At 33.5% G+C, this 20716-nt stretch overlaps 1 pseudogene; it reads left to right on the top strand.

The window, feature by feature from the left end:
* Positions 1 to 19633: 19633 nt before the first annotated feature.
* LOC130834507 (cofilin-2-like) lies at positions 19634 to 20263 on the top strand (annotated as a pseudogene).
* The last annotated feature ends 453 nt before the right edge of the window (positions 20264 to 20716 follow it).

Here is a 20716-nt window from a genome sequence, read left to right as displayed (position 1 = left end):
AAGTGGGGAAAGTGGGGAGGGTTGGGAGGAATGAATTGGGAGACTGGGATTGCCCTACATACATTACTAATAAGAAAAAAAATAACAAATTGTACACTCTAAATATATGCAGTTTATTGTCTACTAAAAATAAAAAATCAAGGCAAATTCAGTTTGATGTAAAAAATAATTGTTCAAATCTTGGAAATAAAGAAAAAGAGATATTGTTTCTTCATGACATGCTGAGCTTAACATTTTTATTGTGTGAACCATGTAAGAACAGAGGTTAATTTGGAGATTTTTAGATAGCTGGAAAGATAGGTAAATTCTTTCCAGTGGAATAAGTAACCTCAAAGACTGACACGTATGGCCCTTTTAGACATTACCCAATTTTGTATCTAATCTAGAAATTTTAACTTAATATTCCTTTTTAAAAATTGCCTATATATGCATAACATCTCTAATTTCATTTGGAACAAATTTAACATCTTACTTTTTCAGTCATTAATTAACCAGTAAAATAAACTCTCTTATGTGATGATGTGCATGATGTTCTTATGGGAGCACTGATGGAGCCAAGTAAACTATGTTGTTAGAGAAATTTACCTGATAGCTTGCTTAAGACCTGTCCTTACTTGGCTACCAGAGTAAAATAAGTATGAGTAGAACTTTAAATTTGATGCCTTTGCAGTTTATTTTTTCTATTGATTTTGTATGTGTGTGTGTGTTTTTATTTCTGGTTTGTATGTAGCTAAAATTCTATTCCGCATTGAAGGCAACAATGATTGAAAAATTGTTTTTGTGGCCTGATTTTGGTGATTTTTGTAAGATGATTCTATTCTCAAGTGAGAAATGACAGAGAAACGGATTTATTAGAGGGTTTTTGTTTTGTTTTTTGCTTATTAGTAAGTGTCAATTATATTACAAAGTGACAGTAATCAAAACAGTACAGTACTAGCACAAAAACAGACACAGATCAATGGAATAGTAAAGCCAGGTATAAATCTACGACAAAGGAGCAAGAATATATAGTGGGGAAAAAACAATCTCTTCAATAAGTGGTTTTGGGAAAACATGTGAAAGAATGGAATTAGAGCATTCTCTAACATCACATACAAAAATGAACTCAAAATGGATTAAAGACCTAAATGCAATACCAGAAACCGTGAAACTCCAGGAGGGAAACATAGAACACTCTTTGACATAAATCGTACCAATATTTTTGAATCTGTCTAATAAAGCAAATAAAAGCAAAAATAAGTGAATGGAACCTAATTAAACTTAAAAGCTATTGCACAGCAAAGGAAACCATCCACAAAATGAAAAGACAACCTACTGAAAATACCTGCAAACAATATGATGGATAAGGAGTCAACATCCAAAATATATAAACAGCTCATACAGCTCAACATCAAAAACAAAACAACCTAATAAAAAAATGGTCAGAAGACCTGAATAGATATTTTTCCGAAGAAGACATGCAGATGGCCAACAGGCACATGAAAAGATGCTCAACATCACTAATCATCAGGGAAGTGCAAATCAAACCACAATGAGCTATCACTTCAAACCTGTCAGAATGGCTATCATCAAAAATAACACAAATAACGATCGTTGCCCAGGCTGTGGAGAAAAGTGAAGCCTCATACACTGTTCACGGGAATGTAAAGTGGTGTAGCCACTGTGGAAAACAGTGTGGAGGTTTCTCAGAAAACTAAAATTAGAACTACCATATGACCCAGCAAATTTTACTTCTGGGTACATATCTGAAAACAACAACAACAACAACACTGATTTGAAAAGATACATGCATCCCCAGTATTCATAGCAGCATTAATTACAATTGCCAAGATATGGATGCAAGAGAACAATGGATAAAGAAGATGGGGTATATGTATACAACGGAGTATTACCCAGCCATAAAAATGAATGAAATTTTGCCATTTGCAACAACATGGATGGACTGGAGGGTATTATGCTAAGTGAAATAAGTCAGACAGAAAAATACAGATAACTGTATGATATCACATATACATGGAATCTAAAAAATGAAAGTGAGAATAACAAAAACAAATCAGATTCACAGATCTAGAGAATGAACTAGCAATTACCAGTGAGGAGAGGGAAGGGGGGGGCATAATAGGGGTAGGGGATTATGAGGTAAAAACTATTATCTATAAAATAAGCTACAAGTATATATTGTAAAACACAGGGAATGTAGGCAATATTTTATAACTATAAATCGAGTATAACATTTATTATGAATCACTATTTGTACTCATAACTTACATAAAATTACACATAAAGTATATTTCAATTAAAAGATAAAAGGAAAGCAAGATAATGTGTCACACATACCAAATTAAGGATGTTATGTTACTAATGTATGCGACTTTAATTGTGTTTAACACTCTCTGCCAAAATAAACTTTTTTCCCAATAACTTAAAAAATAAAAAAATAAAAAAAGGAAAAGGAAAAATTTTCCATCCACACTGGAAGAATATCTCTTTAATATCTGACCCTCTAGAATTTGTTTTTGATTATGGCTAATTGTAGAAGTGAAGCTCCAAGTGCTCCAAATGTCTGTGTCTATAACTCAGAAAAGCCTTGACCTCTCATATTGCTAGAGTGCAATGTTTTCCTACCCCTGTAAGATATTAACAAATTAGAATATAAAGTCTTTAAATTAAGGAAACTCAGTTCTAAGTGAAATATACTGATGACTCAGTGCTTGTAAAATGTAACATCTTACAAATTTAAAGAACATAAGAAAACCATATTTTGATAATTTAAACTTGTTAAAAATTTCTTCTAGGGACTTCTAACTTAGAAATATTTTAAGAATCTAAGTTTATATATTTCAAGTAAATCTTTGAACAAATAAGATTAATTTAATAGTTTTGATTCAGGAAAGAACAGCTATGTAAAAATTAATATGGAAGTACTCATAACTAAGCATGATTTTAAGTATACACACTATCCCTTCTTATTTATAAATGCTGTGGAGCAGCTATATCTTTTGTTCATCTTATGAATGTATTTATTTTTATTACTTTAAGGTATAAGCAGGATGTGTGCTGTTGCTGAAAATTGTGTTATTAAGATTTTATGAGGTTTGTTCATCTGCTAAATACCTATCCATGAAAGTTGAATTATTTATTTTCTTGTCCTTTGTATGAAATAAAAGTTAGCCACTTTAGTTAAAAAGGTAAAATTAACATGGTTGGAGCAAGACTGGTAGAAAATACAAACTGTGTGTGCAAGGTTATGGAATGGGTTTTGTTTCTCAAAATAGGTTGCCACGTATTGTTTCTCAGGCACCCATAATACTATCATAATCAAATGCCCAGCTTCCTTTGATGACTCTTGATTCTGCCTTCCCATAATCAAATCCTAAATTTAGTTTAAAAAAAAAAAAAGAAAGAAAAATCTCAGCACATTTTTCCTACATGTCTTTAAATTTCCCAGAGGGCACTGGAAAAGTCACAGAGATTTGATATTTCATTTATAAAAATAAGGATATAGAAATAATTGTTTGGTAACTAATTTTCAACATGGTAGACAAAACGATATCGATATAACAATTTCAGAAAGTGTTCATTTTAGGATAAGACCCTGAAATTTTTCCAGTGTCCTTGATGTCCATGTTTTTACCCTGAAGAAAAACACAAATCAATCTCTTATTAAATGGTTTTGTACTGTATCCCTTTCTATTATTGGTTACTGTAATAAATAATACCATCAATACTGCCAGTTACAAGAGAGGGTTCTACAGTGATGGGAAAGTTTTTAAAATCTGACCTTTCCATCATCTGTTTTTCTGGACAGAAATTATAAGATCTGTAGAATTTTTAAAAACATCATTTACATAAACTTATTTCAGTTAATTAACATTACATTCACTTTATACACACTAGTTTAGAGAAGTCATCATTAACATGTAGGTTAGATTTGGAAAATAACATTCTCTCTGAATATATTATGTGTTATATATAATATTGTATGTTGTTATATATGTTATACATGAAAAACTCAATTATATTCTTAGATTATTGGTTTGGCTAAAACACCTTAAGATTGAAAATATTTTAGAGCTAGATATAAATACAGATTCTTAATTTTCTTTATTACATGCCATTGCTCCCTAAATTAAATTTTAAAGTAACATTTAGTTTACTTTTAAAAACATGGTCTCTAAAAAGTCAAGATTCTTCCAATTCAGAAAGGCAAGTTTATAATAATTTAGGTTTATAACAGCATTAAATTTGTCTTCTGCTTGACTTCCTTTAGCAACCTCAACAGCTAAAGCTTTGATAAACTCTGTATGCTTTTAGAGAGTTGTTTTGTTCTCTCTTGGGTTGTAAATAATGGATTAGTAATGTAAAATGTGTTCTGAAAAGCTAGTATTGCCTTGTTTAACATTATCTGTCAATTATAATGATGATGAAATAGGACTTAGTATAAAAGGAACATTAGGGAGCATGCTGCTTTGCAATGTGAATATGAATGAATTTGCATCAAATGCACAACTGCTTCATTTTTTAATACATTCTATGCTAACTACATGTATCTAAAAAAGATAGCCAAGCACATGACATTTTGGTTTGATACTCTTTTGACATCCCAAGTACAGATGGATATTATAAGGTTAATTTAAATAACATCAAAGTAAACTTACTATCATTTTTTAAAAAATGAAGACTAATATATATACTTGATATACTTGCCAATATCCTACATTCAGATTCAGATAAAGCATTTGGTGTGTAATGTCAACTCACCAACTGAGAAATCATAATTCAAGTGCCTTACAAATTAGCTAGGCTCTCAGAACACAATTTCTATCAAAGATGGTTTTTTACATTATCAGAGAAAAGGGGGCACCTTGTGAACTCTTGTCAGTTGATACAATTACAATAAAAACTGAATCTTTATATATTCAAGGATATATTGTAGAATGATTGTTACCTCATTTATTTACATCTGTATCTGTACCAAATACCACAACAATGCTAGAGGTAATCATTTTTTTCTTCTTTTTTTCCCCTCATAGAATTAGGTTTCTTTGCTTAATTTAATTCAGTAATTTTTTAAACATGACGCCTTTGTGCTAAAATGCCACATTATTATTATCATTTGAAATTTGCTATATGAAGTTAACATGTTTAGAAGCAAACACATTTAAAGATTATTTTCATTAAGTGTGATAGAGCTTAGGTATTTAATGCCTAAATATATGCACTAGCATATAAATATTTTTGACTTAACATCACTCACTTGGGTTGAGAACATTCACAGCAATTTATATACCAAAATTTTTCAGATATACAAGGACAATTTTCTTCTAAATGCCCATAGTTACTTATTGTTCTATTTTCCCACAAAGAATTTTGAATATAGGAGGATCCATTAGGGCCTTTAAATGAGTCTATTGTATATTTTATAGAGCTAGTAGCAGTAATAACAATAGCTATAAAAATGCTTATAATATTATCTAATAGCTATTAGTGTTTTCAGTGTGTCAGGTTATTGTGCAAACTGTTTTACATGAGCCAGCTCATTATTTACATAATAATGCATTTAAATAATTTAATATATACTACAGTATACTACATATATAATACATACACTACAGTTAATGATCTCATTCTTACATATGAGAAACAGTGGTATATAGGAATAATATAATGTGGCAGTGTTGCCAGCAGGAAAGGATTAACACAGCAGGCTCTTGTTGCTCAAATCCTGCACATTCCCAAGTATGGTATGTCTTGGTTGGTTCCTAGGAGATAACCTCTGGGTCACTGGAATATTCTGCCTAAGACTTTTTTGGTGTGTCTGACAACTTGGACCATGTTATCCCAATTAAGAGGTTAAGTTTATTCTAAGAATGTAAGTGATAGTGATTCTCCTAAGTAGCTGAGGTCAGTCATGTGGGCACCACATGCCTATGTGACTGACTCCCAATAAACACCTGGACACCAAGGCACAGACAAGCTTCTCTGGTTGAGAATAATTATATGTGTTGTCATACAACACTGATAGGAATATTAAGCATGTCTCCATGCACATTCACTAGGAGGGAACACCTGGAAGCTTGTACCTAGTTTTTCCAACACTTCACCTCTTTGTTTATTGCCACTGTAATAAACCATATCCAAGAGTAGAATAAGTTTCATGAGTAGTGTGAGTAATAATTAAGTGAATATTCAAGCTTAAGAGTAATCTTGGGGATCACAAATACAGTTGTATAAATAGAAAATGTCAAAGCCAGAATTTTAAGTCAGACTCTAAAGTCTCTGCCATTCATAATTACAACATTCCATCCCTAGACTACACTATATATAAAACTATAATGAGAATCATTAATTGACACAATACTTACATCTCTCAGTACTAAATTTTATCAAAGAAATTATGATAGTCAGAATTCCTATAACTTTAAGACTTTAAGAAAACTATTTTTAATAATTGTCAAATCATCTTAATCTTCTTTTTCTTGTTTTTCTATACAAATAATAAATGACAAGAAAACAGTCTCTATCCAGTCATAATAAAACCTGCCTCTATTTTATATATACCTTCTATCTGTAGATGACTTGATGGTATATAGAGATAATCCTAAAGACTATCCAAATAAAAACTGTTAGATCTAATCAATGAATCCTGTAAAGTTGCAAGATACAAAATCAACATACAAAAATCCATAGCATTTCTATGTTTCCAAAACAAATTATCTGAAAAACAAACTGAAAATTTTTCATTTACAATGGCATTAAAAACAATAAAATACTCAGGAATAAATTTAACCAAGGAGGTGAAAGATCTCTAAACTGAAAATTGTAAGACATCAATGAAGTAAATGGAAGAAGACACAAACATGGAAAGGTATTTCTGTTCATGGATTAAAAAGTAAATATTGTTAAAATGTACATAATATCCAAAGCCATCTATAGATTCAATGCATTCCCTATCAAAACTCCAATGGCATTTTTTTTACAAAAATAGGAAAAAATTCTAAAATTCATATAGAACTATAAAAGACCCTGAATAGTCAAAGTAGTCCTGAGGAAGAGCACAGTGGAGAGGCATCACACTTCCTGATTTCAAGCTGTTTTTATAAAGCTGTAGTAATCAAAGTGTAGTATTTTACTATAGCTATAGTCTAGTGTGGTCTTGGTATAAAAACAGACACATAAGTAAGTGGAACAGAATAGAGAGCCTAGAAATAAGCCCACAGTTAATTTTAACAAAGGAGACAAGAATATACAATAGGAAAAGGACAATCTCTTCAATAAATTGTGTTTGGAAAACTGAACAGTCCCCTGCCAAAGAATAAAACTGGACCACTACCTTACTCCATACACAAAAATTAACTCAAAATGGGTCAATGTAACACCTAAAACAATAAAACTCCTAGAAGAAAATATCACAGTAACACAATCATAGTGGGGGATTTTAACACCTGACTTACACCAAGGCACAGATCATCCCGACAGAAAATTAATAAGGAAACACAAGCCTTAAATGATACATCAGATCAGATAGACTTCACTGATATTTACAGGACATTTCATCTGAAAGCAGCAGAATATACTTTCTTTTCAAGTGCACACGAAAAATTCTCTAGGAGAGATCATATCTGGGGTCAAAAGTCCAGCCTTGGTAAATTTAAGAAAATTGAAATCACATCAAGCATCTTTTCTGAACACAGTGCTACAAGATCAGAAATCAATTACAGGAAAAAATGGTAAACAATATGTTACTAAATAACCAATGGATCACTGCAGAAATCAAAGCGAAAAATCAAAAAATACCTGGAACTAAATGACAATGAAAGCACGATGACCTAAAACCTATGGGATGCAGCAAAAGCAGTTCTAAGAGGGAAGTTTACAATACAATCTTACCTCAAGAAACAAATAAAATCTCAAATAAATAACCTAACCTTACCCCTAAAGCAAATAAAGAAAGAAGAACAAACAAAACCCAAAGTTAGTAGAAGGAAAGAAATCATAAAGATCAGAGCAGTAATAAATGAAATAGAGATGAAGAAAACAATACAAAAGATCAACAAAACTAAAAGCTGTTTCTTTGAGAAGATAAAATTGATAAAACTTTAGCCAGACCCATCAGGAAAAAACGGGAGAGGACTCAAATTAATAAAATTAGAAATGAAAAAGGAGAAGTTACAATGGACACTTCAGAAATACAAAGGATCATAAGAGACTACTACAAGCCATTATATGTCAATAAAATGCACAACCTGGAAGAAAAGGACAAATTCTTAGAAAGGCATAACCTCCAAGACTGAACCAGGAAGAAATAGAAAATATGAACAGACCAATCACTAGTAATGAAATTGATTAAAAATCTTCCAACAGACAAAAACTCAGGACCAAATGGCTTCACAGGCAAATTTTATCAAACATTTAGAGAAGAGCTAACACCTATCCTTTTCAAACTCTTCCCAAAAAATGCAGAGGGAGGAACACTCCAAAGCTCAGTCTACAAGGCCACCATCACCCCGATAGCAAAACCAGACAAAGATATCACAAAAAAAGTAAATTACAGGCTAATATCACTGATGAACATAGATGCAAAAATCCACTACAAAATACTAGCAAACAATTCAACAACACATTAAAAGGATCATACACCATGATCAAGTGGAATTTACCCTGGGATGCAAGGATTCTTCAATTTAAGCAGATCAGTCAACGTGATACACCATATTAACAAATTGAAGAATAAAAACCATATGATCATCTCAAGAGATGCAGAAAAGCTTTCGACAAAATTCAACACCTATTTATGATAAAACTCTCCAGAAAGTGGGCATAGAGGGAATCTACCTCAACATAATAAAGGCCATATATGACCAACCCACAGCAAACATCATTCTCAATGGTGAAAACCCCAAAATATTTCCTCTAAGATCAGGAACAAGACAAGGATATCCACTCTTGCCACTACTATTCAACATAGTTTTGGAAGTCCCAGCCACAGCAATCAGAGAAGAAAAAGAAATAAAAGGGATACAAATTGGAAAAGAAGTAAAACTGTCACTGTTTGCAGATGACATGATACTATACATAGAAAATCTTAAAGAGATGCCACCAGAAAACTACTAGAGCTAATCAATGAATTTGGTAAAGTGGCAGGATACAAAATTAATACACAGAAATCTTTTGCATCCCTATACACTAACAACAAAAGATCAGAGAGAGATTAAGGAAACAATCCCATTTACCATCACAACAAAACGAATGAAATACCTAGGAATAAACCTACCCAAGGAGGCAAAAGACCTGTATGCAGAAAACTATAAGATACTGATGAAAGAAATCAAAGATGATACAAACAGATGGAGATACACACTATGTTCTTGGATTGGAAGAATCAATATTGTCCAAAAGCCTATATTAATCAAAGCAATCTACAAATTCAATGCAATCCCTATCAAATTACCAATGGCATTTTTCACAGAATTAGAATAATCACTTTTATAATTTATATGGAAACACAAAAGACCCTGAATAGCCAAAGCAATCCTGCAAAAGAAGAATGGAGCTGGATGAATCAGGCTTCCTGACTTCAGACTATACTAGAAAGCTACAGTCATCAAAACAGTTTGGTACTGACACAAAAGCAGAAACATAGATCAATGTAACAGGATAGAAACCCCCGAGATAAACCCACACATTTCTGGTCACCTAATCCATGGCAAAGGAGGAAAGAATATACAATGGAGAAAAGACAGTCTCTTCAATAAGTGGTGTGGCAAAAACTGGACAGCTACATGTAAAAGAATGAAATTAGAACACTCCATAACACTATACAGAAAAATAACTCAAAATGGATTAAAGACCTAAATGTAAGGCTGGACACTATAAAACTCTTAGAGGAAAACATAGGCAGAACACTCTTTGACAAAAATCGCAGCAATACCTTTTTTGACCCACATTCTAGAGTAATGAAAATAAAAACAAAAATAAACAAATGTGATATAATTAAACTTAAAAGTTTTTGTGCCGAGACCAGCTCGGCGACTCGAGGTGAGTGATGGGTGCCACAAGCTTGAAGAAAACACAGACACAGACTGAAGAGAAAGATGGGACGGGGGACTCAAGACCTCTAGGATCAAGAGCCTTGCTGATTCATCCCACGTTGCTTTTATTTGTTTCCTGGCTAACACTTCTCAGGTTAATCCCATAAACAATCAAAGGCTTCACATGACTGGGGCAATGATCTTTGTTTGCCTCCTGGGTCCGAGTTGAGCAGGTGTGGATTTGAGCTGAGCGTGGAGAGCAAAACAGCCCTGGGGGCAGGAGACCTCTCTCAGATATTAGGGGTCTGTGCCCCACCCCTGTTGGCCCCTCTGCAACTGTGCCTGTCTTAGGTTGTTCCTCCCCTGAGGAATCTTACCCGTCTCTGGCTAACCAGCCATCCTCCAGGGCCAAACAGGGTGATATGAGGAGATAGAAAGGGGCTGCGCCCCCAGAGAAGGCCAATCCTCTGCCTATGCGCCCATAGTCTTCATGCCCCGCACCCTCAGCTCCTCCACTGCTCAAGCAGGACATTCTGAATCCCATCGCTTGGCCCACATACTTTAACATTTTCAAGGTTTCAGAAAGACTCCTGAATGTCTTCCCACACTTTTGCACAGCAAAGGAAACCATAAACAAAACAGACAACCCTCAAAATGGGCAAAAATATTTGCAAATGAAGCAACCAACAATATCAAAAAACAAACTACCTAATCAAAAAATGGGCTGAAGACCTTAATAGACATTTTTCAAAGACATACAGATGGCCAAAAAGCATATACAATGCTCAACATCACTAATTATTAGAGAAATGCAAATCAAAACTACAATGAGGTATCACCTCACATCCATCAGAATCGCCATCAAGAAATCTACAAACAATAAATGCTGGAGAGGGTATGGAGAAAAGAGAACCCTCCTACACTGTTGTTGGGAATGTAAATTGGTACAGCCACTATGGAGAACAGTATGGAGGTTCCTTACAAAATAAAAATAGAATTACCATATTACCCAGAAATGCCACTGCTGAGCACATATCTGGAGAAAACCATAATTCAAAAGGACACATACACCCCAATGTTCATTGAAGCACTATTTACAATAGCCAGAACATGGAAGCAACCTAAATGTCCATCAACAGAGGAATGGATAAAGATGTGGTATATATAAAAGAACAGACTATTACTCAGCCATAAAAAAAAAAAAATGCCATTTACAGTGACATGGATGGACTTAGAGATTGTCATACTGAGTGAAGTCAGTCAGACACCTAAAGACAAATATCATGTGATATCACTTACATTGTGAAATGTTAAAAATAAAGCGTACAAATGAACTTATTTCCAAAATACAAGTAGAGTCACGGATGTAGAAGACAAACTTATTACCAGGAAATAAGGGTGGGGGGAGGGATAAATTGGGACTGACATATACACATTACTATATATAAAATAGATAGCTAATATGAAATTGTTGTATAGCACAGGGAACTCTACTAATACTCTGTAATGGTCTATATCAGAAAAGAATCTTAAGGAAAAAAAAACAGTAGATATACGTATGTGTATAACTGATTCACTCTGCTGTACCTTTGAAACTAACACAACACTAAATCAACTATACTCCAATAAAATTTTAAAAAAGAAAAAAAATTTTAAAAAGGAAAAGGGGAACAGAGATAACTATACTTGCTATATTCTCTAGAAGCAAATTTCCCCCAACTGATTCTCTGAATTTTATCTATGCTGTATCTAAGAATTTCTGATAAAAATAATTTCCTAATGTTAACTTCTAGAAATTAATTTTATTATTATATTAAAAACCTAACCAAATCTCTAACACTTCTTTTGTGACCACTATCAATCCTTTGAAACCCTAAGAAAAAAGAGGATATGTATGAAATTTAAAAGGATAGATTAACTTGTACAAAGATTAAAGAGAAAGAATTGAATATGCTACCACTTTTCACTTGGCACATCCGACAATAACCAAGTTCGAATAAATGTAATCATCTCATCTCAAGAAATACCTCACGCTTCCGTAAAACTGCAACACTGATTACTTTTTACATATTTACTATTAGTCAGACACAATGCTTAAGGCTTTATGTGATTTCTTTTGTTCCTCGAAATAACTACATAAGGCAAGGACTACTAACGTAATGTTTCCATTTTACATATAACACTAGGTCTTAAATAAAATATACATATTATCCAATATCATACAGAGGTCTTACAGAATTTTAGGATTACTTTTTTTTTCTGAAAACATTTTCCTCCTATTCTCTATTCATGTATAGTTTTATTTCAGATCTTTGACCCAATTAATATAAAACTTTTATTCCTTCACAAAGAACATTAGGTTACTAAATACAACATAAGTATAAATATTAACTGCAGCATGTCAAAAATATTGACCATATTCTTTTAAGAATAGGTATAACTGAAAGGAAAAAAAGAAAAAAGCAGAACCTTATGCATTTCAACTATAGTGAGCCTAGATTTTGGAGTTTTTGACCCTTGATTTAATTTTGTTTCTTGAAACTAATTACCTGTTTTGATTGCACTGGACTTTTGGAAACTGCCCAATATGTGACATAAAACTTTTTCAACAAACTAGCTTATTTTTCTGTTATGTATTTGAATATGTTATATGAAATAAACATTGCAAAATATCAACAATATATTCATATCCATGTTTCATATAAAAATATGAAAATGATAAAATTATTTGATACAATGGTAGGAAAAAGGAATAAAACCCACATGTATTTATTTTATTAGATGACCAAGTGGCCAGAAACTAACCAATAATATAAATTATTGCCATACTAAAAACAGTCCTGGAGCCTTTATCACTACTATAAGAGTCAGACACATCCTCTCTTTCTCACCCTTGCCCCTTCTCTCCTTGAACATTATAAATTTGTTGTTCTGTTGTCAGGCATAATTTCTAGACATAAAATTATTTGCCCCTTTCTCAAATCAGAGTATGCACTTCATTAGTTTATAAACTTGCATTTGATTTCTTCGGGTGCTAGGTTGGATAACATGTCCTTAATAGGTAATAGAATCAGTCAGGATAAGTTACATTTCTGCTCAGCTTTAAGTACCCTTGTCTTTTCTACTTTGGTTAACTGCCCAACATTTTGCAACTACTAAACAAACTCTAATTAACTTGAATGTTATAGTCAGAATCAGTTAGACCTTTTTGAATCTAGATTTAGAGTGCTACAACATGAAGATAAAATTTACTGCTGTTGATCAGCAACAAAATATAGTAAGGAACTCAAAGCCTTAGCAAAACTAAGATCTTAAAATACAGTCATAGGATTACTTTTTCATTGAAATATCTGAAATCAAATGAAGCAACACATTAATGGCTTGGTGATAAGTTTTTATATTTTTTTAAAGCAATCAGTTTGTGATTAAAAAGTAAATCTTGGGCATGAATTAAAGTTCCCTTTATGTTTGCTAATAGTATACCTCAATATCATTGAAAAGTAGATAATTTTATTATATAGTTCTTTTCCTTGACTCAGTTTTTTTCTCTTCTTAGTTTTTATTGCTTGATTTGTAAAAAAAAAAAAAAAAAAAAAAAGATACTTACCATTTTATTGTAATATGTTTACTGTATCTGTATCTACGTCTTGATTGTGTCTTCTACATTCTTTTCATGTTACTTAACTGTCCTTTCAACTAAGATTTCATGAAGGAGGGAAGCACTGCTGTTTGATTTTAATTTTGCCTCAATGTGATTGAGACAAAGATTAGATGGTACCGGGCTTCCTAGGTGGCGCAGTGGTTAAGAATCCGCCCACCAATGCAGGGGACAAGGGTCAGATCCCTGCTCCAGGAAGATCCCACATGCTGCGGAGCAGCTAAGCCCATAAGCCGCACTATTGAGCCCATGCGCCGCAACTACTGAAGCCCACGCACCTAGAGCCTGTGCTCCACAACAAAAGAAGCCACAACAATGAGGAGCCTGCGCACCACAATGAAGAGTGGCCCCCGCTCACTGCAACTAAGGAAAGCCCACGTGCAGCAACAAAGACCCAACACAGCCAATAAATAAATAAATTAAAAAAAAAAGATGAGATAGTACATGCAGTGACTGCCACACAAATCACTAAGAAATAAATAAGTATACTTATGTAAGTAAGAACACTATTACTTGTAGTATAACAATTAGTAATAATAAGTAGTGCTGGACTTCTCACGTGAATTGAAAAAAAAAGTTTTCCTACCATGTGCCTAAAGTAAAGACATCAAGGGTTATTTTCTATTTATATCCAAAACTAAAACTCAAATGGTCATGCATAGAAATTCAATGAAATATAATCAATCAAACATACTTGGAATTAATGGCAAGGAGAGTTGTTTTTAATCAATGATAATACACTTTATTCACAGCTAAAGGGAGCTATAAAAACCACATCATTATATCCAAAGGCATTACTGTTTAACATTAATTAATTTAAAAAGGGAAAGACTATTACCTCAGAATCGTTGATTTCTATTTCCAGCTATCTACTTGTTAGCTCCCCAACTTTTATTCCACTTTCCCAATAAACCAATCCCAACAAGAAACTAAGCTTAATATCATCAGGTTGATGATAATTACAAGCCAGTATCCCTGAAGAACATACATACAAAAATCCTCAACAAAGTATTTGCAAATTGAATTCAAGAATATAGTAAAAGTAACATACACCATCAAGTGAGATTTATTCCAAGGATGCAAGGTTGATTCAACATCAGCAAATCTATCACTGTGGTATCCCATATTAAGAACATGAAGAATAAAAATCATCTTGACAGATACCAAAAATAATTAGACAAATTCAATATCTATCTGTCATAAAGTAACACTCAACAATGTGGACATCCAGCTTACATACCTCAACATAATAAAGGCCATATATAACAAGCCCACAGGTATCATCACACTCAGTGGAGAAAAGCTGAAAACTTTTCCTCAAAATTAGGAACTAGCCAAGGACACCCACTCTCACCACTTTTATTCAAAATATTATTGAAGTCCTAGCCAGAGCAAATAGGCAAGAAAAAGAAATAAAAGCTATCCCAATTGCAAAGAAAGAAATATTTTCAGATGACATGATATTATATATAGAAAACCATAGAGACTCCACCATAAACCATTAGCAATAATAAATTCAGTCAAGTTGCAGTATACAAAATCAACATATAGAAATCTGTTGCATTTTGATACACTAATAAATGAAGTATCAGAAAGAGAAATTAAGAAAACAATCCCGTTTATAACTGCATCAAAAAAGAATAAAATACCTAGGAATAAATTTAACCAAGGAGGTGAAAGACTGGTACAGAGATTATTGTAAGATATTCATGAAAGAAATTAAAGACACAAACACATGGAAAGATACCCTGTGTTCATGGATTGGGACAATGAATACTGTAAAATCACCCAATATTACTCAATATTAATATTATTAATATCACCCAAGCTATCTACAGATTTAATGCAACCCATATTAATATTTCAAAGGCATTTTTTATAGAAATAGAACAAACAATTCTAAACTTTGTATGAATTCACAAAGACTGTGAATAGGCAAAATAATCTCGAGAAAGAACAAAGCTGGAAGTTTTATACTCCCTGACTTCAGACTATACTACAAAGCTACAGTAATCAAAACAGTATGGCATTGCCATAAAAACAGACAGATTAACGGACAGAATAGAGTCCAGAAATAAACCTCCACATCTATGGTCAATTAATTTATGACAAAGAAGCAAGAGGAAGAATTAAATATAACCATCTCTTCAAAACATGGTTTTGAGAAACTGGAAAGCCAAAACCAAAAATTAGGAAACTGGACCATCTTACATTAAACACAAAAATTAACTCAAAATGGAACAAAGACTCAAATGTATGACCTGAAATCAGAAAACGCCTAAAAGAAAACTAGGTGGTGTTATTCTTGACATTGGTCTTGGCAATGATTTTTTGAATCTCATACCAAAAACAAAAATAAACTAAACCACATCAAACTAAAAACCTTCTGCACAGCAAAGGAATCATCAACAAAACCAAAAGGTAATCTACTGAATGGGATAAACTAGTTGGAAATCATAACTGAGAAGGAGTTAACATCCAAAATATATAAAGGACTCATACAACTCAATAGCAAAAAACCCAAAAAATCCAAATAAAAATGGGCAAAGGATCTGAACATTGTTTTTCAAAGAAAACATGCTCAATGCTGCTAAACATCAGGAAAATGCAAATCAAAACCAGAATGATATATCTATCACCTCACACATATTATCAAAAAGACTAGAAGTAACAAGTTTTGGTGAGGATGGGGAGAAAAGGGAACCCTTGTGCATGGCTGATGGCAACTTAAATTGGTGCAGTCACTATGCAAAAAAAATCAATATGGTGGTTCCTTAAAAAAATTAAAAATAGAACTACTATATGATACAGCAATTCCAGTTCTGGGTATTTATTTAAAGAAAATAAAAACACTAACTCAGAAAGGTATATGCAACCCAACGTTCACTGCAGCATTAGTTACAATAGTCAAGAGATGGAAACAATCTAAGTGTCCAAAGATGGATGAATGGAGAAAGATGTTGTGTGTGTGTTTATACACACACACACACATATACAATGGAATATTATTCAGCCACAAAAAAGAAGGAAATATTGCTATATTGATATCACAAATGGTCTTTGAGGACATGATATTAAATGAAATAAATCAGACAAATACTTTATGTATGATCTCACTTATATGAGAAACAAACAAAACAAAACAAAAAAAACAAGTAACTACACTCACAGATACAGAGAACAGGTTGGTGGTTGCCAGTGGTGGTGGGTTAGGGGTGAGAGATGGGCAAAATGGTTGAATAGGATCAAAAGGTACAGACTTCAAGTTATAAAATAAGTTATGGAGATGTAATGTACAGCATGGAGACTATAGTTAACATTCTTGCACATGTGAAAGTTGCTAAGAGAATAAAAAAAGTTCTCATGACAAGAAAAAACAATTTTCTTGAACCATGTATGGTGACATATTCACCAGACGTATTAATCATTTCACAATGTATATAAATATTAAGTTATTATGTTGTACACATGAAACTAATATTTAGAGGCTGCATTATTATGTTACATAATAGCTGTATAGAGCAATAGATATTATTTCTCTTTATTTCTATAAAGTTAGTTCTAGGATGTATTGTTTAGCTGAGATTAATGTGTAAATCAGCATGTATGTATATTTCAATGTACCTAGTGAAGAAGGAATGCAATGTAGAAATGCAATGATTTACAGTTTATATAAATGAAAGGAAATAGTAAAAACAACAACAGAATACTGCTCTATGCAATGAGGGAAGAAGCAGAATAGAGAGGACATAATAGTAACAAAACTTCCAGGAGGCAACTCTTGTAAGTTTTACTATAGAACTTATAATTAGTTTAACATGATAATAAAATTAGGTTTAAAAATTAAGTTTAAAGATTAGCAGTTATTTTTTTGATGCAAAAAAACTATTGGGTTATCAGCAACACACTGCAAGTGATTTTAAGTTACAGTAATTTGACTCTACAATTATAATAGGATGCATATAAAGATAAAATAAAATATTTATACATATACACATAAATATACTAATGTATGTACTATATTAGAATATTCTAATAGAATCTAAATTGTAAAATACTGCTTCTGTAATTCTATTTTTATTAACAATATTGGTATTCAAAAATTATAAGTATAAAAACATTTTGCTGATGTTATTGGGAACCAATACTTTCAATATTAGAACAAAGAAGTAGAAATTTTTAAATGAAAAATAAATATTCTGTACTTCTAAATTTATTTTGGAAATATCAGTTAGAATTCATGTTTTTTTAATGTCTACCAAAAGGCCTAGGAACAATGACCTAGCAGCAATGAAGATGTTCACCAGCACCTAAAAGATGGTATCTGGATGTATTTAAACATTAAAATGTTTCGGGGATTCTTGGAGAAATGGTTAAATTCAGGACAGGGGTAGGAGAACACGAGAAACACCAGGAACATCTTGTCATCCAAAAAGCAAATTCACTTTCTAAGACTTCTGGAAGAAAGAGAATTAGATGTATAGATGAAACAATGATATCTAGGAATCAATAAATTACTCTGATTATTTTCTCCATGCTTCACATAAGTTTTTAAAAAACTAGATAGAAGATACATGCTAATTATTGAAGCTTATAATCAATAAAACACCAAAATAGTCGTTTACAAGTTTAACAAGATATTTAAAAAATAGACTTTAGTAGCTTACTCATTTTTCACCACTTACAGTTGAATATATTCTAAATAGTTCTATAGTTTATGCTCAAAGAATCCCATATTTATCTGAATGCATGACAATAGGATACATTTCCATATTGTGCAAAAGTAGTGCCATTAACAGTATATAAGACGCAACAAGCCTATTACATATACTTTGAAGTTTAACTTTCTAATTCTTCATAAACAAAGAATCAAAAATTGTTCTTCTGAAACATAGTGTAGTTCATACATACGGCCATCCACCACGACATGAAAATGTTAATTTTCTACATCTTATGAAATATCGAGGATTATTAGAAATGAAGAAGCATTAACCCATACTTTCTATTGTGGTATCTACTACCTGACTACATTATTTTCCTGATTCACTGATGATTTTAACCATCTAAATATTACAAGGAATACCAATAAAAATTACTGTTTCCTGTTTTTGTTAGAATATAGATAAAAACATAGAAAATATTATATCTATTCTGGCTTAAATAACGAACAGCCATTTGGTTGTCATTAAAAGAGATTATATCCATTCTAATTTTTAAGGAATAAAGTGTTCGAGTTGGAGCTCGGCATATTTTAAGCATTACATTCTTTTATGCTTGGTATTGCTGTTATTGTTTCTAAGGCATTTTACAAAGCAAAATTTGCTCTTTCAGTGTACATTTAAGAGCCTGGGGTCCCATAGACGTAACTGCCTTCTTGGAGTTGTTTTGTTATCCAGTCCGATCAATACATAAACACCACAGTTTACTAATAAAAAAAAACGTGTGATTTATCTTAAGTTTCCAGAGGTCCATAACACTCATTTTCTTCACGATAAACCTTGCTGGAGGGCGTGTGCGATCCTCAGGGCAGCCCGCCCGCCCGCCGGCTCCTCCTTCTCTCCGCAGCGCCCGCCGCGGAGCTGGAGCGCGACCCGCCGCCCAGGGCACCGCGGTAAGGTAGGCGCGCCGCCCGGGGGCCCCGGGGCGGGGGGCGCCTGCACCACAGACCCTCACGCGGCCGCCATTCTAACCTGAATTTGGCCTCCCAGGCGGGCGCTGCGGCCCCGCTGCCCTCCAGCCAGCAGGCCCGACCCCCGGCTGCTCCCGGATTCCTGGGGACGCGGAGGGCCCGGGCACGGGGCAGGGGTCGGGGCCTGAGCCTGGCGGTGGCTCGAAAGGGACCGCCGAGCTCCCCTCCCAGCCCCTTGCATCGCCTTTGCTCTCTGCTTCCTGATTTTACTCCACGTACGCGCTCTGAAACTAGCTTCTGGAGTTAGTGAATGAGGAAGTCAAAGTTTTTGATGATATGAAAGTAAGGTGATCTTCTATGCAAGAGATCAAAAAAGAAAGAAGCTCAAGAGGGAGGGGATATGGTGATAAAGGTATATAGCTGATAAACTTTTTTGTACAGCAGAAACACAACATTGCAAAGCAGTTATACTCTAATAGAGATGTATGAAAAAAAAAAAAAAAAAAGAAAGCAGTTCTCTCCTGTTTAAGGGATGACAGAAGAAGAATAATTGTAGAGGAAGCAGAGCAGCTCTTGGTGGGTGACGCTGTAGAGGACCCCTACGCATCCTTAGTGAAGCTGCTACCTATGAATGACTGCTGTAATGCTCTGTAAGATGGCACATGAAAAACAAAAAAGTCTAAAAAAGAAGACCTATTCTGGGCTCCTGAAAGTGCACCTTTAAAAAGATAGTTTATGTAGCTTTAAATATGCCATGAAAAAGAAATTTACAGGTATTAAACGGGAGTGGCAAGTAAATGGCTTAGATAATAAAAAGGACTGTTTGTGACACTTGGAGAGAAATTGAGAGGCAACTTAATAGTTTCACCTGAAGGAAAACCCTGTAAAATAAACGTCAAGTGCCATCTGGATCTTGATAAGCTTCCATTTCTCCAGCTCAGTTGAAATAGTATTAGGTTTGGGGGTTTTTTTTTCCCCTTTCCTCTTCCCACTGGGTCCTTCCAACACAATGAAAGAAGGAAATATCATTCATGTATTAAGCCTATTAGAGATTGCCATTAGACTGTTTAGGTTAGTTTTATGTAGAACCCAAAGAATGCCTTCCCCTCATATTTTAGCCAAAACAACTGGTTATATGCCTCCCATGTAGCAAGCACTACAATGAAGGTGATTGTCAATGTGAATAGCTTACAATACTGCAAAGGGTTAAGCTAATTGAATGCCCTGAAAGTATTATTCACTGGTGAGATGGTAAACCATATTCAATATTATTTATAGTTGCACTTCATTGCAGTTTTGTGCGGCAAGAGCACTCATACACCTCACTTGCCTTGCCAAGCCTAGTTTTCATGACATGACAGCACAGATATAACACTATGCATGGAAAGCACTCTTTTT

This window comes from Hippopotamus amphibius, chromosome 13, assembly GCF_030028045.1.
Source record: "Hippopotamus amphibius kiboko isolate mHipAmp2 chromosome 13, mHipAmp2.hap2, whole genome shotgun sequence".
Lineage (NCBI taxonomy): Eukaryota > Metazoa > Chordata > Mammalia > Artiodactyla > Hippopotamidae > Hippopotamus > Hippopotamus amphibius.
This window is presented reverse-complemented; position numbering and strand designations above follow the sequence as displayed.